The 17073-nt window shown below is 38.8% G+C and overlaps 1 protein-coding gene across 1 annotated transcript in view; it reads right to left on the bottom strand.

Moving 5' to 3' along the window:
* Positions 1-851: 851 nt before the first annotated feature.
* The window catches only part of cops8 (COP9 signalosome subunit 8), a 57814-nt gene continuing 41592 nt past the window's right edge, over positions 852-17073 (bottom strand). Inside the window, exons 8-9 of the mRNA XM_063051808.1 lie at positions 9963-10031; positions 852-1274 (exon numbers count right to left, since the gene is read on the bottom strand). The gene's annotated coding sequence lies outside the window, so the exon portion shown is untranslated. The remainder of the gene's footprint in view (positions 1275-9962; positions 10032-17073) is intronic.

Genomic DNA, 17073 nt, shown 5'->3' with positions numbered 1-17073 from the left:
ATCTCCCACTGGCCACCCACGTTAATTCCACTTCCCATTCCAATATATCCATCCATGACCTCCTCCACTGCTGGGATAAGGCCACACTAAGGTTGGAGGAACAACATCGTATATTCCATTTGGGTAGCCTCCAATCTGATGGCATGAACATCGATTTCTCAAACTTCCGGTAATGCATCTACCAAACCCCCTGCCCCCCCCACTTCACCATTTCCCATCCCCTTGCCCCTCTCCATGGCCTTCTGTCTCTTTCACCAATCAACTTCCTAGCTCTTTGCCTCATCCCTCCCCCTCCAAGTTTCACCTATCGCCTGGAGTTTCTCGCTCCCCTTCCCCCAGCTTTTTTTCACTAGTCCTGCTGAAGGATTTTGTCCGAAACATCGACTGTACTCTTTTCTGTAGATGCTGCCCGGCCTGCTGAGTTCCTCCAGCATTTTGTGCATGTTGCTTGGTAGTGGTGAGAGAGGGAGGGAGGGAGGGAGGGGTGTGTGTGTGTGTGTATGTATATAGGTAGAACCAGGTTCCACAGTGCTTGTATATTTCCTGTTCCCCTATACTACTTAACCACTTCATTAGTTCACTTGAAAATTCATCATACTACTGTGGAATATAAAGAAAAGGTAAGAGTTCATGGGTACTACTAGGAATAACATCCAATGGTCTCATAAATTTTCTAGTCCAGCACCACCAGTGGATCAAAATCTGATTTATTATCAGACTTATATGGTATGAAAAGTGTTTATTTGAGGTGGTGGTACAGTGCAAAGACTTAAAATTAATTATCAAAATTACAAAAAATAAATAAATTGTCAAACAGAGGAATAACAGATCAGAATCAGAATCAAGTTTATTATCACCGGCATGTGACATGAAATTTGCTAACTTAGCAGCAGCAGTTCAATGCAATACATAATCTAGCAGACAGAGAAAAATAAATAAATAAAATAAAACATAATAATAAATCAATTACATATATTGAATAGATTATTAAAATGTGCAAAAAGAGAAATACTGTGTATTAAAAATGAGTTACATTAACTCTACATTACTGTACATTAACAAGTTAGTGTTCATGAAATCTAATGGTATAGGGAAGAAGCTATTTCTGAATTGTTGAGCATCGGTCTTTCAGGCTCCTGCACATCCCCCGAATGGGGGTACGAGAAGAGAGCACATCACCGATGGGGAGGATCCTTAGTGATGGATGTCATCTTCTTGAGGCACCATCGCTTGAAGAGGTTCAGAAGATTGTTGGAGCCGTTACACTGGAGAAACTGGGAGAAAATAATTAAGTCTCACCGAAAGGTGAAATTATAGAGGAGGTAAATAGAGTGAAAGGTGAAATATTTCAGTGCAACCTGAGCGGGCACTTCGTCACTCAGAGGGTTGTGCAATTGTGGAATGAGTTGCCAGTGGAAGTGGTAGAGTTCAATTGCAACAGTTTAAAAAAAGTTTGGATGGGATGTGGATGAGAGAGGCATGGAGGGCTATGGTCTTGGTACAGACACATGCAAATAGGCAGAAGAAACAGGTTGGCACAGACTAATGGACTGAAGGATCTGTTTCTGATCTGTAGTGCTCAATGAATCTACGTCCTCAATGTTCGGGGGAATTCTGCCTGTGATGGAGGTGGCTATATCTACAATGCTCTGCAACCTCTTGTGATTCTGTGCATTGGAGCCTTGATACCAGACAGTAATAGAACCAATCATAATGCTCTCCATTGCACATCTGTGGAACATTGTAAGAGTCCTTAGTGACATGTCACATTCAAAATTCTAAATGAAGTGAAGCTGCTGGTGTGCCTTCCACATGTTTGCATTAATGAGTTGGGTATCACAAAATTCCAGAGGAACTCAGCAGGTCAGGCGGCATCCATGGAGAGAAATGCACAATTGACAATTCAGGCCTAATGAAGGGTCTCCGCCCAAAATGTTGACTGCTCATTCCTCTCCATAGATATTCCCTGACCTACTGAATTTATTCAGCATTTTGTGTGTGATACTCTGGATTTCCAGCATCTGCAAATATCTTGTGTTTATAATATGTTTGCTCCTCTGAGATGTTGGCAGCTAGAAACTTGAAACTGCTGATGCCAGGTTTGAGTATCTCAAAAACTACTGATCTTCTGGGATTTTCACGCACAGTCTCTGTCTGGAGTTTACAGAGAATGGCGTGAAAACAAAAAACATCCAGTGAGCAGCAGTTCTGTGGACGAAAATGCCTTGTTAATGAGAATAGCTAGATTGGCTCAAGCTATCAGGAAGGTGACATAACTCAAGTGACATGTTACAACATTGGTGTGTAGACGAGAATCTCTGAGCACAGAACACATTGAAATATCATGTGGATGGGAGAGCAGCAGAAGAGCATGAACATACGCTCTGTGGCTAGTTTATTAGGTACAGGAGGTGCCTAATAAAATGGTCACAGAGTGTATACCATCTGTTTTTAAATTATATGGCTGTTTTTAGTCAATGTGATTTACAGGGCACCTTCAAGGGTAAACTCGAAGCAGAGCAGCTCATTGGATATGATTTCTACCGATTCAGCAATTTAGGACTAGCTTCTTCTCGTCTGCCATCCGATTTCTAAATGGACGTTGAACCCTTGACCAATACCTCATTTTTTTTTCTGATTTTGCACTATTTTTAATTTACCTATTTAATATACATATATATACTTACTGTAATTGACAGACTGATTTTTATTCTATATTTATCATGTATTGCATTGTTCAGCAGCCTCTAAGTTAATAAATTTCACGACATAGGCCAGTGATATTAAACCTGATTCTTCTAATGCATTACACAAACTTGCTAAAGGAAAATATGGGATTTAACCATTTCATTCTCAATGAAAATTAACACTAAAATCACATTGCGAATTAATGCGCATACTTTTCTTTTGGTTCCATTCGCTCTGCCGGTGGATGTGTTCAGATCTCGATTTCATGCCATCACGATTACCACCTCAAAGCAATTGCCTTACTCTGTGTGTACCTCAGTTCACATCTGCCTTTAATATTTCAAGATTTGTCTAGTTCGAATTCAACATGGATAGCCTTCCCTGTTTGTTCAATTCTCTGTTAAAACTTTCAGAATTCCCTGCTGCCCAAGTCCCTCTGGGTTTGATGACTTTTATTGATCCCAGGTTAAGTAAAAACTCCTTGTTAACATTCTCATCCATTACTTACTTCCTGTAGTTTGCTCCAAGCTTCCTCCAAGTTTCCTCCTTTTTAAAGTAAGCACTCTCCTCCAATTTTGGCCTTTTGCACATTCACACATTTAATTGCTTCCTTAGTGACTGTTTGTTTAGTTATTAAACCCTTTGCATTTTGGAAAATCTTTCTAGCCTCTCTACTTCTAAATTCTACTTAAAGGATTTCACTTTGATCAAATGTTAAGTCAGCTGTCCTTAGCTAACTTGGTGGTATTTTATTTTCTGGGGGAGGTGGGGGCAGTGGTGGTGTTCAATGCAAGCTCAATATCTTCCAGCATTCCTTTGTCTTAAAGTCTTGAAACTTAATTATCTTTGAAATATGATTGTGGTGTAAATTGCACTGCCTGTTGAGCCCAGGACTGCCAGCCAGATTTTGCTTCATTTGACGTTAGTGATACAAATATTTGTCTGAACATTCTTTGGGTGAAATACCTCTTTAAAAGATGACTTTTAGACTGTGTTCAGTAAAATTTAGTTATGGGGAGAGCTAAAAATTGTTAATCTTTCATGATCTTGTCTTAGTAGCAAGACTGTTTTAAGATCCTTGTATGATGTTTTCACTTTTTAACTGATTTAAATTATATGCATATGTAGTGCACTCAGAATCTCAGATGATCCTTAAAATTTGGCAAACATTTAAGTTCCTAATCCACAATATGGCTTAATGTTTGAAACCGAGTAAAGATATGCTTTTTGTTCTTTACTTGTTAATGTCTTTAAGTCCCTACACCCAGCTTTGGAAGGAATTACAAAACTAAAAGATATTGGGATGTTTTCCTTTACCCAACAGATTTCAAACTGCCTTGTAAAATGAAAGACATAGCAATGAAGTTGAAATTTAAAGTTACAGATTCAGGATTTAAATCAATGGAGGATATTTTAATTGAGCTAAAGTCAATACGCAACTTTTGTTCTGGGTAGTTAAAATCAATATAGTTTGGGATCAGTTCAAATATTAGTTAATATACAGGTTGATTCAATTACTGTAAATCTGAGAGGTAATTATTTTTTAACTTAACTTTTCTAATCCTACACATTTTCCCAATTAACTAGTAATATGGACTCCACTGGAGGAAAAACTTTAAATGAATGTAATGGATACAAGAAGATGAAAAAAATTCTTCATTATAATGTGTTTTAAAATATGCCGTTTACATTTTGAGAACATCCTTTTAAAAAGTTGACAGTGTTCGAGAGTACATAAATGCGCAAAGTTTCTAATGTTTTATATTTTGAAGAAAAAGCATGGGGAGCTTTTGTTTTTGATTATCCCACAGAAATGCAAAAGCAAATGAAGCAAGAATCAACAAGCTGTGATTTACAGAGTTTGTTCCATTTGTCCTTTTTTCATGCCTTATCAGTTAAAATATCTTCATGGGAGTTAATGTGTGTGGAAGTTAAAACGGCTGAAATTCCTGAATGACCATTATTTCCAGATAAGATTGTGAGTTATATAGTCTAATTCCAGATATGAGATTCCCACAAATTAAGAAATGGCATCTGTGAATTTTCAATTGGCACTTTACAAAATAGCTTGGGAATAATCGGGGTATAACTTCAAGTAGTTTTTTTTTTAATATATAAGGATGTTTATTTTCACAGTTAATGATGATAGTAGTGTTAAATATTCTGTCTGATTTTGGATCCTTAAGATAACCTTCAAGAGATACTTTTGAAAAATTAAAAACAACAGAAAATATTTATTCTGGACAAGTTCTTCAGATTGAAATACTGCTCATGTGGATAATTCTACAAAGAAATGAACCACACCCACTGGCAGTTCCTACCCCATTCCACTGCCACCCCCACCTCTCAATGTTTGTTTAATTTAAATGCAAACTCTAGGGGTCTTATTCAGATTCTGATCTTTTCTTTTTATAGTCTGACAATAGTCTTTGAAGTACAAGAATTACAGCGATATAAACAGGAGTCTTCAAATGATGGAATCAGGATTCCTGATACAAATTCTCAACCTAAAATATTAACTATCCCTCTGCCAGTCTTATCTGCTGAGTTTCTCCAGCAGTTTGTTATTTTTTTTTCTCTCCTCATGAATATAAAAACATGTCTGCAAGCATCAGAGAGCAGCATTCTAACAGTTTGGATATAAAACTGCACAACAGAAGATTGGGTTCAACATTTTTGTGGTTGTAATTTTTTAAAAAACTTGATTACAGTTAAAAAAGAGAAAAGTGGATTCTGGAGTGTTGCTACATACTAAATAATAATGTTTTAACTGGGAAAACAGAGGCATAAGGAATTGTGATACACTAGAACTTTTCTGGAATTCAAAGAAGGCCAAGATAGGAACTAAATATTTTAAAGTTGTTGTGAAAACAAAGTATTAGGTAAATAGTAATTTCAATTATACATTCCCAATCACTGGCAAATGCCACCAATGGAAATTTTTTGAATAAGATCAAATTTGTTTGGTATAATTTACTAATTAATTTGACTGAAGTTTAAGCTAGGGAAGCTGTGATTAAGAATAGGTAATTAATTACCTTCTCATGGGAAAATTTGTGTCCGTCCTTATCCATGAACATTTTAAGAGATAGCATTTGATAAACTGACTACTGCTCAAAACATGGATAGAAGTATATATCCTTAGGCACTTCACATTCTTGTGGAAATCTAAAGGTTGGCTTGCATTAGATAATGCATTTGGCACGAGACTGGGATACAGTGGAGAATGTGCATGAGTGACTGGTTGTGATTGATGTGATGAGCCCTGTAAATGCCTGGTGAATTCACACTGCAGAACAGGTCTTAGACATACACAATCTGACGATAAACTACCATAAAATGTTTAATGTAATTCATTTACACTAATAGTGGTTAATCCAAACAGGACTAATTTTGTAGGACCTAATCCAGAGGGATGTAGTACAATTATGGATGCCCTCATTGGCCAATATGACATACAAGCACTCAAAAGGTTGGTATCACAAGAGGTTGAACTGTATTGAAATGACCCAGACCCTTTAAACCCGAGAATTAAATTGCTCATGTACCAGTTAGAAAATAGTTCTCCACCATTATAATTATCGATCGCTTATGAGCTAACTTTAATAATTAATTTTAAAATTCAAGATGCTGGAGAAACTCAGCAGGTCAGACAGCATCTATGGAGAGGAATAAGCAGTAAGACCCTTCATCAGGACTGATTCATTGTTGTGGAGCACAGAAATGGCTGTTCAGTCCACTTGTCCACTCTGACCCTTTTGTCCATTTACACTAATCATAGGTGCTCACAATAAAATCAAATTCCTCTATACCTTGCCAACTTTTCTCTTTCTAAATTCCTCTTTTGCATAATCAAATTAATGCATTCCAATGATGTCATCCATAACTACAGCAAGGGAAAACAGCTGTAACTAGAATTCTAGAAATAGGTGGGACACACAAGAGACGACAGATGATAAAATTTGGAATAAAACACAAACTGCTGGAAGGATTCAGTGGGTAAAGCCATTTCTTTGAGGGCAAAGGTTTGGTTGGGTTGGGGACTTGGGAAATGGAGGAAATGTTTGTGAGGGTTTGATCCATTCCCACCACTCCTCCTCCAAGGCAAAACAGAGATAGAACTTTCCTGGTCCTCACCTTCACATCCTGCACATCAACATTTAATACTTCCTTCAACTCAACTGGATCTCACAACTAGTCACATCCCGCACCCCCCCCCACCTTTCTCCTTTCTGAAGGGATTGGTCTCTCCCTGATTTGCTTACCTCTATCCAACCACCCCCCCCAGTAACCTGACACTCTTCCCAACACTCCTCCCTCATCACCATCCAGTGGCTTAAACAGCCCTTGCAGGTGAGGCACAGGTTCTCAAACGTTGTATGTTCCATTTGGTGCTCTCATTGTGGCATTCTCTACATCAGCATGACCAAGCATAGATTAGGTGACTGTTTTGCAGAGCACCTGCATTCTGACTGCAAAGGCCATGCTGAACCTAATCCTCCCTCTAGTTTTATTAGAGTACAGCACAAGGATAGAACAGCCTTTTCAGCCTACCTTCATGCCGATTTAATCTAATCCCATTCAACTGCAGGAAAAAGACACTCACCATCTACCCTATAAAGACCTCTCTATTTTATATACTTCTATCATGTCTCCTTTTTTCCAGGCCTATCCTATCTCTTCTGAAAGTATTTACCCTCCAATCCAGGCAGTATTCTCACGAATCTTTTCTGCTTCCTATCATGCTCCTTCTCAACGTTTGGTTAAGGCTAAAATACAGAAATGGGATATCTACTTTCAATAAGCCTTAGATAAACGTTGAAATATCACATGGAAAATGTTGGGTCACTAATCGTGCCAAAGGATTCATGAAGGTGTTGACAACACAAGATTTTCAGTCACAGAGACTTACGACATAGAAGCAGGAGTTGTGCAAACTATCGATCACCCATTTGCATGAATACTTGCTTTCCAATTCACGATTCACCCCAGATTCTCGCAGTCACCAACACATTGGAAGCAATTTGCAGTAGCCAGTCAATCTACCAACTTGCACACCCATGGGATCAGAATGGAGAAACCCTAGAGGTCACAGGGACAATGTGCACCCTCCACATAGACAGCACCAAAAATCAGGAATGAAAGTAGATTACCTGTTCTAGGAGGCAGCAACCCCTCCGTCTGTCAGAACTGGTTCTCACACTCAACAATTTCTCTTTCAGCTCCTCCCACTTTCTCAAAACCCAAGGTGTAAGCCATGGGTGCTTGTATGGGCCCAGTTATGTCTGCCTCATCACTGGCTCTGTGAAACAGTCCAGGTTCCAAGTTTTCAGTGGTAATGTTCCCCACCTATTTCTGTGCTACATTGATAACGGTGTTTCATTCACCATGCTGACCTCATCAATTTCATTAACTTTGCCTCTCTAACTTCCACCCTGCCCTTACATTCACTTGGTCCATTTCGCTCACCTCTCTCAACCTCTGGGGACAAACTGTCTTCTGATATCTTCTATAAGCCTACTGCCTCTCACAGCTATCTTTACTACACTTCTTCCCAACCTGTCACTTGTAAAAATACCATTCCCCTTTCTCAGTTCCTTTGTCTCCACCACATCAGTTTCCAGAATGAGGCTTTCCTTTCCAAAACATCAGGGATGTCCTCCTTCTTCAAAGAACGGGGGTTCCCTTCTTCCACCATTAATACTGCCATCATCTGCATCTCCTCCATTTCCTAGACATCCACCCTCACCCCATCTTTACAGGGATAGATTCCCTCTTGTCCTTATCGAACACTCCATGAGCCTCCAATCCAGCACATCATTCTCTGCAACTTCCGCCATCTTCAATGGTATCCTACCACCAAACACATCTTTCCCTCTCCACAGCCCACCACTCTCCACTTTCAGCAGGGATTGCTCTTTCTGTGGTTTCCTTGTCTATTTATCCCTCTCCAGTGATCTCCCTCCAGGCACTTACCCTGCAAGTGCAAGAAGTGCTACACCTGCTCATTCACCTTCATTCAGGGCCCTTGACAGTCCTTACTGGTGAGGCAACACTTCATCTGTAAATCTGTCGAGGTCACCTATTGTACCTGGTGCTCCCAATGCAACCTCCTCTACATAGGGGAGATCCGACCTAGGCTAGGGCAACTACTTCATCAAGCACCTTTGCTCCATCTGTAACAGGCAGGTTTTTCCTGGTGACCAAACATTTTAATTCCAATCTCCACTCTTATTCTGACATTTGGTCCATGGCCTCTTCTACTGCCATGATGAGGCGAGTCTCAGGTTGAAATAGCAACATCTTGTATTCCATCTACTAGCCTCCAACCTGATGGAATGAATATCAATTTCTCTAACTCCCAGTCATTTTATCCTTTCTACTTCCCTCTTCATCCATTCCCCACTGGCTTCGCTGTTATATCTTCTCTACACCTCACCTGCCTATCACCTCCCCCTGGAGCCCCTCCTGTTTCTTTTTCTCCTAGGGTGTACTCTCCAGACCCATCAGATTCCTTCTTCAGCCTTTTACCTTTTCCACTTATCGCTTCACACTTTATTCCTCCCTGGTTTCGCCTATCACCTTTTAGCTTGTATTTCTTCCTCTCCCTCCACCTCCTTATTCTGGCATCTTCTCCCTTCCTTTCCAGTCCTGATGAAGAGTCTCGGCCTGAAATATCCACTATCTATTCATTTCTTTAGATGCTGCCTGATCTGCAGAGTTCCTCCAGCATTCTGTGCGCGTTATTCTATTTTTAAGGTATTCATTAGTTACAAAGCAAACCCAGGATCTAGACCAATTCCAATTCCACACCGTATCAGAACAGTCACCCCTCAAACAACATAGTTTGAACAGTTTGCCTGGTCATGGAAAGGTGCACTCACTGCAAATGTTCACTTCCATCTAGTTTCATTTTGCACATAGGAACAGAGCTAAGATATTGCAAAGGATCATAATTCGGTTCTCCTAAATGGTGTGTGGAGGTACTTAAGGTTAATAGTGCTAAGGATAGTCACAGCTGCAGATGGGCAGCATCCATAATTATTTGATTGGAGGGCATGAGTTATTGGGGAAGACTGTTGGACTGGAGAATCGAGCTGTCAGGAGATAGTGGATAGGCTTGAACCTTGCCCCCTTTGAACACACTGTCATCCACACCAATCCCAACTTCACCATCAAATCAACAATCAGAGGGGGTGCACTTGTAGTGAGGTGGTCTTAACTCTCCCTTGTTGAGGCCAGGTGGCATCTCCCAAACACCTCCTCTTACTTACCCCTTGAAGAGGACACCACTGCAGACCATCAGGAAACTGTCTCCGACACCATCATTGACATCTTCAACTCTGGAAGAAGCGGAAGCAGGAGGAGTTGGTAATTGTGGATAAGATTAAGGAAATTGATGATAAATATGTTATAGCTCCTTCTGAGGAGTTATATAAACAAAGAACTGAACTTCAAATGGAACACAGTTTATTACTCTCGTCCTCGATTGTAACCAATTAAAGAAAACAAGAAATGAATTTTATGTACACAGTGACAAAATTGGCAAACTGTTGGCTAATCAATTGAAGTCTAATTATGCTAAATCTCAAATTAATCAGATTTATAACCAAAATGATCGACTGATATTTGATCATGTGGGGATTAATCAAACCTTCTGTGATTTTTACTCTTCCTTATATCAATCAGAGTCTCCTCGAGATTCTAAATATATGAATGATTTTTTTAGATAATTTAGACTTCCCTGAGATTTCACAGGATATGGCTTCTATGTTAGATACTCCCATTACCATGGATGAGATTAAGAATGTTATTTTCTCTATGAATTTGGGGAAAGCCCCTGGCCCTGATGGGTTTACCGTAGAATTTTATAAATGTTTTGCTCCTTCATTAATCCCTTGGCTCTGTAGGGTTTTTGAGGCTTCATTGAAACTTGGTAAACTTCCTGAATCTTTTAATAGAGCGTCAATTTCTTTAATATTAAAGAAGGATAAAGATCCTGCTCAATGTGCATCTTATAGACCAATATCTTTATTAAATGTTGATTCTAAAGTTTTTTCTAAGTTATTAGCAAATAGATTAGAAAAAGTACTTCCCTCTATTATTTCGGAAGACCAAACGGGTTTTATTAAAGGTCGTTACTCTTTTTATAATATTCGTACACTGTTAAATATCGTTTATACTCCCTCACAAAATGTTCCTGAATGTGTTATCTCTTTAGATGCCGAGAAAGCTTTTGATAGAGTAGAATGGCCTTATTTATTTAAGGTGCTTGAAATGTTTAATTTTAGCTCGAAATTTATATCCTGGATTAAACTCTTATATTATTCTCCTGTGGCCTTGGTCCGTACTAACTCTTTAAGTTCACCTTTTTTCCCTCTTTTTCGAGGTACTCGACAAGGTTGTCCTCTTAGTCCCTTATTATTTGATATTGCCTTAGAACCTCTTGCAATTGCCATTCGAGAATCTCCAAATATTACTGGGATAACTCGGGGCTTAAAGTTCCATAAATTATCACTTTATGCTGATGATTTACTTTTATATATTTCTAATCCTCAAAAATCCATCCCGGCTGTTTTAGAGTTATTAGCACAATTTGGTCTTTTTTCAGGTTATAAATTAAATCTTAGCAAGAGTGAACTCTTTCCGATTAATAAACAACTTCCCTTATATTATAAATTTCCATTTAAATTGATTAATAATTATTTTTCATATCTTGAGATTAAAATTACTTGTAAATATAAAGATTTATTTAAGACTAACTTTTTACCATTAATAGACCATATTACTCAACTTTCATCTAAATGGTTTCCTTTATATTTAACTTCGATTGGTCGTATTAATGCAGTTAAGATGTTTTTTTTGCCAAAATTTATATATATATTTCAGGCATTACCAATCTTTGTTCCAAAATCTTTTTTTGACAAAGTTGACTCTAAAATTTCTTCATTTATTTGGCAGAATAAAAACCCGAGACTGGGTAAAATACATTTACAGAAAGCTAAGAGAGATGGAGGCTTAGCATTACCTAACTTTAGATTTTATTATTGGGCAATTAATATTCGACATATGAAATTCTGGTTACTGGACCAGGATATACTATCCATTCCTAAATGGGTAGTATTGGAATTACAATCTGTTCAGGGTTTTACACTTGGCTCTATTTTAGGTTCCTCTCTTCCTTTTGATTGGAAACGCCTTAAACAGGTGTCTAACCCGATAGTTAAATATACCTTGCGTATTTGGTTTCAATTCAGAAAATTTTTTGATCTTAATCAATTTGGGTTAGCGATTCCTATTTTAGGTAACATATTTTTTCTCCCTCTTTTACAGATCGTGCTTTTCAAACTTGGAAGACTAAGGGTATTTCACGGTTTTTGGATTTATTTTTAGATGGTTCCCTTATGTCTTTTGAATAATTATCTAATAAATATAACTTATCAAGAATACATTTTTTTTAGATATCTACAAGTTAGAAATTTCCTAAGTACTATACTTTCTTCCTTTCCAATGCTTCCTCCTACATACATTTTAGATACTATAATCAACCTTAATCCATGTCAGAAAGGTGCATCGGCTATGATTTATAATATTATTATGAAACTTAGGAAAGCTCCATTTGATAAGATTAGGGTAGATTGGGAACAGGAATTGGGGTTTACCATTTCCATGGATGACTGGGGGCAGATTTTACAATTAGTCAATACTTCCTCTATCTGTGCTAAACACTCCCTAATTCAATTTAAAGTTGTTCATAGAGCTCATATGTCCAAAGATAAGTTAGCGCGCTTTTATTCTCATATTAACCCTTTTTGTGATAGATGTCTGGGGCAGATAGCCTCTTTAACTCATATGTTTTGGTCTTGCCCTACTTTGGAAATTTTTTGGAGAGACATTTTTAATATTATCTCTAAGGTATTGAATATAGATATCTCTCCTCACCCTATTACTGCTATCTTTGGACTACCTAAAATTTCCAGTAATCTCTCCCCTTCAGCCCGTAGAATGATTGCACTTTAATGGCGAAAAGATGTATCTTACAACATTGGAAAGAGCTTAATGCTCCAACTACCTTTTTTTTGGTTTTCTCAGACGATATTATGCTTGAATCTGGAGAAAATTAGAAGCAATCTTTATGACTCCTCATTTAAATTTGAACAGACTTGGAGATCTTTTATTCAATATTTTCATTTAATGTAATATATACCCTTCTTGTTTTTTTTTACTGCTTTTAATGGAGGTCGGGATTGAGGACGTGATTTTAAGTTTAACTCTGTTTGGTTTCAAGTTAGCCCATTGCTTTGCTTTGCTTTTAGTTAGTTGCACGGTGGTTTTTTTTGGGTTTTTTTTTTCCTTTTCTCTATTGATATACATATAAAATTAGTATACTATTACGTTACCTTGGTATGTTATGTTTAAATTACATTGTTTGTAGTATTTTTTTTGTATTAATATCTTCTGTAATTTAATTATATTCTAACAGTGTATTAGTGTCTATATGGCTTACCTTTTTGTATACTTATTTAATAAAAAGATTTAAAAAGAAAGAAAGACATCTTCAACTCTGGAGAACTCTCATCCAATGAACCAAACTTAGATTTCCCTTACGTCTCACTGCTCATACTACCTCCTTCCCAAGATCTCCTGTAAAAATGTTATTTCCCTTTCTCAGTTCCTTCCTCTCTGCTGCATCTATTCCCAGGCTGAGGCTTTTCTTTCCAGAACACCAAAAATGTCCTTCTTCTTCAAACAACAAGGTTTCCCTTCTTCCACCATTGATGCTACCCTCACTCACATCTCATCCATTTCAGACATCCACCACCTTAACAGTGATAAGTGTTCCTCTTGTCCTTACGTACCGCCCCATGAGCCTCCATATCCAGCATATCATGCTCTGCAACTTCCACCATCTCCAAAATAATTCTATCACCAAACACCTCTTTACCTCCCACCCCTCCCCCACACTATCGGCAAGGATTTCTCCCTTTGTGATTCCCTGGTCTACTAATCTCCCTCCCAGCACTTATCCCTGTAAGCTGTCAAGGGTCTTGGTCTGAAACATTGACTGTACTTTTTTCCATAGATGCCGCCTGGCCTGCTGAGTTCCTCAAGCATTTTTTGTGTGTTGCTTGGATTTTCAGCTTTTGCAGAGTTTTTCTTGAAAGTGCTATAGCTGCCCATTCAACTCCATTCAGGGCCCCAAACAGTCCTTCCAGGTGAGACAACACTTCACTTGTGAATCTGCTGGTGTCTATATCTGGAGCTCCCAGTGCGGCCTCCTCTACATTGGTGAGACCCGTCATAAATTAGGGAACACACACAAAATGTTAGAGGAACTCAGTAGGCCAGCCAGCCTCCATGGAAAAGAGTATTGTCAATGTTTCGGGCCAAAACCCTTCAGCAGGGTCCACTTCACCAAGCACCTCCTCCCCACTGCCAAATACAAAATTTCCCGGTGGCCCAACATTTTAATTCCAATTCTCATTTTGATATGTTGGTCCATGCCTGTTTTTGTGGCATGATGAGGCCACCTTCAGGGTGGAGGAGCAACACCTTATATTCCGCCTGGATAGACTTCAAACTGATGGCAAGAATGTCAATTTCTCCTTCTGCCTCCCCTCTTCTTCTATGACCCACTCTGGCCTCTTACCTCTTTTCACCTACCTATCACCTCCCCTTTCTTCAATGGTCTATTCTCCTCTATCACATTCCTTCATCTCTGACACTTAACCTTTCTCACCCATCTATCTTCACCTATCACTTTCTAGCTATCCCTCTTCCTCTCCCCCTTCCTTTCCTGAAGAAGTATTTCGGCCCAAAGCATCAACTATTTGTTCATTGACCTGCTGAGTTCCCTCAGCATTTTATGCATGCTGCTTTGGATTTCCAAAATCTGCAGATTTTTTTTTGTTAGTTTAGATTCAATCAATGCTTATTATAATTTTACAAACTTCATTTGTTATCCTTCAGCCTCTGATGCTCCAGAGAAAACAATCCAAGTCTGTCCAAACTTTCCTCATAGTTAATACTCTGTAAAGCAAGCAACATCCTCATGAGCTTCTTCTGCACCCCCTCCAAAGCCTCCACATCCTGCCTTCATTTTGGTGACCAGAACTGCACATAAATCTCCAAACGCGCCCTAAACTAAGTTTTATACAGCTGCAACTTGACTTGCTAACTTTTATACTTAATATCTTAACTAATGACAATAAGCATAATGTATACCTTCTTTACTATCCTATTTACTTCCGTTTCTATTTTTAGGGAGGTATGGACTTGCACACCAAGATCCCCTGAACATCAATGCTATTAAATGCCATTTATTGTGCATTTTTCCCTCTCAATGTGCAACTCCTCACACTTGTCCACATTAAATTCCATTTGACATTTCTCCACCCATATCTTAAACTAATTATATAGAGCATCTCTCTGTATTCTTTATGAACATTCCTACCTATTCATAACTCAGCCACTTTGTGCCATTTGCAAACTAAAGAATCAATTCAACATTTTGGTCTATATCACAAACGACGGAGGTTCCAGCAATGATGCCCAATAACCACCACTCTTCAGACCTCGTCAGAGAAGTACCTTTCCACCACTATACTCTGTATTCTATGGCCAAGCCAATTTTGAATCCAATTTACTTAGTCATCATGGATCCCATCCTACCATGAGGAACCTTGTTAAATACCTTACTAAAGTCAATGTCGACCACTTCACTGCCTTACCCTCAAACTTTAATCAAGTTCATAAGACACAACCTGAACTGCACAAAGCTATGCTATCCCAGAAAAGTTCATGCCTTTCCAAGTGCAAATCCTATTACTTAGAATCAACTTTCCCAATCACAAATCCTTGTGATTTTCTTTAATCTCTCTTGCCTAAAACAATACGTCCCTTTTCGATTTCATGACTCCCAGTTTATTACTGCATTCTTTATATTCCTCAAAGACTCTGTCAGTACATATGCTTTTTGACTAAATTTGCAATACCTTTCATATTCCAAGTTTCCTGAAGCTTGTTGCCCTTCTCTATCATTGCAACACGCTGATCATGAATTCTGATTAGCTAGTCTTTAAATATGTCTGATATGGATTGACCGCATAAACAGTTGTCCCCCAATCTACTCTCCCCAGCCGTTACCCAATCTAGCATATTCCCCCAAGCTCTAGACTAATTGTTATCCATAACCTTCTTAAAACTTAAGTAAGCACTCCTTCCCTGGCTGGACTATCAACATACTGCACTGTTTCAAGAAAGCTTCCAGGATGCAGTAACAAAACCTTCCCCATCTCAGCTCCTTGCATAAAGTAGGTCTCAATCAATTTTGGGGAAATTAGTCATTGACAGCAACAATCTTGCTTCTTTCATGTTTCTGTGTACCGATTCTATTCCACTATCTGCCACAGGCCTACAGTATAACTCCATCAGAGTAACTGCACTTTTCTTGTTTCTGCGTTTGCTCACATTGCCTTAATGGCTGAGCACTCCTGTGACATTTTCCTTGATCAATAATATCAGATAATACCCACTTCTTTTTCAAACCTTTATGTTTGAAATATCAGAATCCTGGAATGTTGAGCTGCCAGCCCTGTCCCTTTCAAGTCTCTGCAATGGCTACAACATGCATGAATTAATCCAGAGTCTAAGTTCATCTGCCTTACCAATATACTCTTTGCATTGAAATAAACACACTTCAGCCCTTCAGGTCCATGGTGTGCATTAACCCCATGCCCTGCTGGTTTAAACCTTCCTGAATAGCGCTAGCAAACCTCCCTGCAAGAATACAGATGCCCCTCCTGTTTAGGTGCAATCTTTCCTACCTTCTCTGGAAGAGAGTCCAGTGATTTATGTACCTGAAACACTTCCCATGCACCAGCTTCTTAAACATGAACATGCAAAACTGCACTACTTGGCTTGCTAGCATGTGTCATAGGGAGATATTCAAAGATTGTAATCCTGGAGATATTGCTTACTACCTTTCTAACCTTCTCCTTCTTCCTATGTTGTTAGTTCCAATATGGACCACAACTCCTGGCTGCTTGGCCTCCCCTTACAGAATGTACTGTGTCCATTCAGAGACATTCTTGATCCTTCACCAGGGAGGCAACATACCATTGTGGAGTCTTGGTCAGGGCTACAGAAATGCCGGCCTGGGCTTCTAGCAATCTCCATTATTATTGCTCACCTAGATTTTTCCATAACATGCTGTACCAGTCATAGCACCATGCCTCTGGCTGCTGCCGCCATTTTCCCCAGGACCATACTCCACACTTCACACACCCGTAACAATACCAAAAATAGTATACTTACCTAAGATGGGGGCAGCTACACGAGCCTAACACTCACTCATTTATCTAGCCAAACATTTGGTATGACTAC

This window comes from Mobula hypostoma, chromosome 6, assembly GCF_963921235.1.
Source record: "Mobula hypostoma chromosome 6, sMobHyp1.1, whole genome shotgun sequence".
In the NCBI taxonomy this organism is placed as follows: domain Eukaryota; kingdom Metazoa; phylum Chordata; class Chondrichthyes; order Myliobatiformes; family Myliobatidae; genus Mobula; species Mobula hypostoma.
Note: the sequence above shows the minus strand (reverse complement) of the source record. Positions and strands in the feature narration are given on the sequence as shown.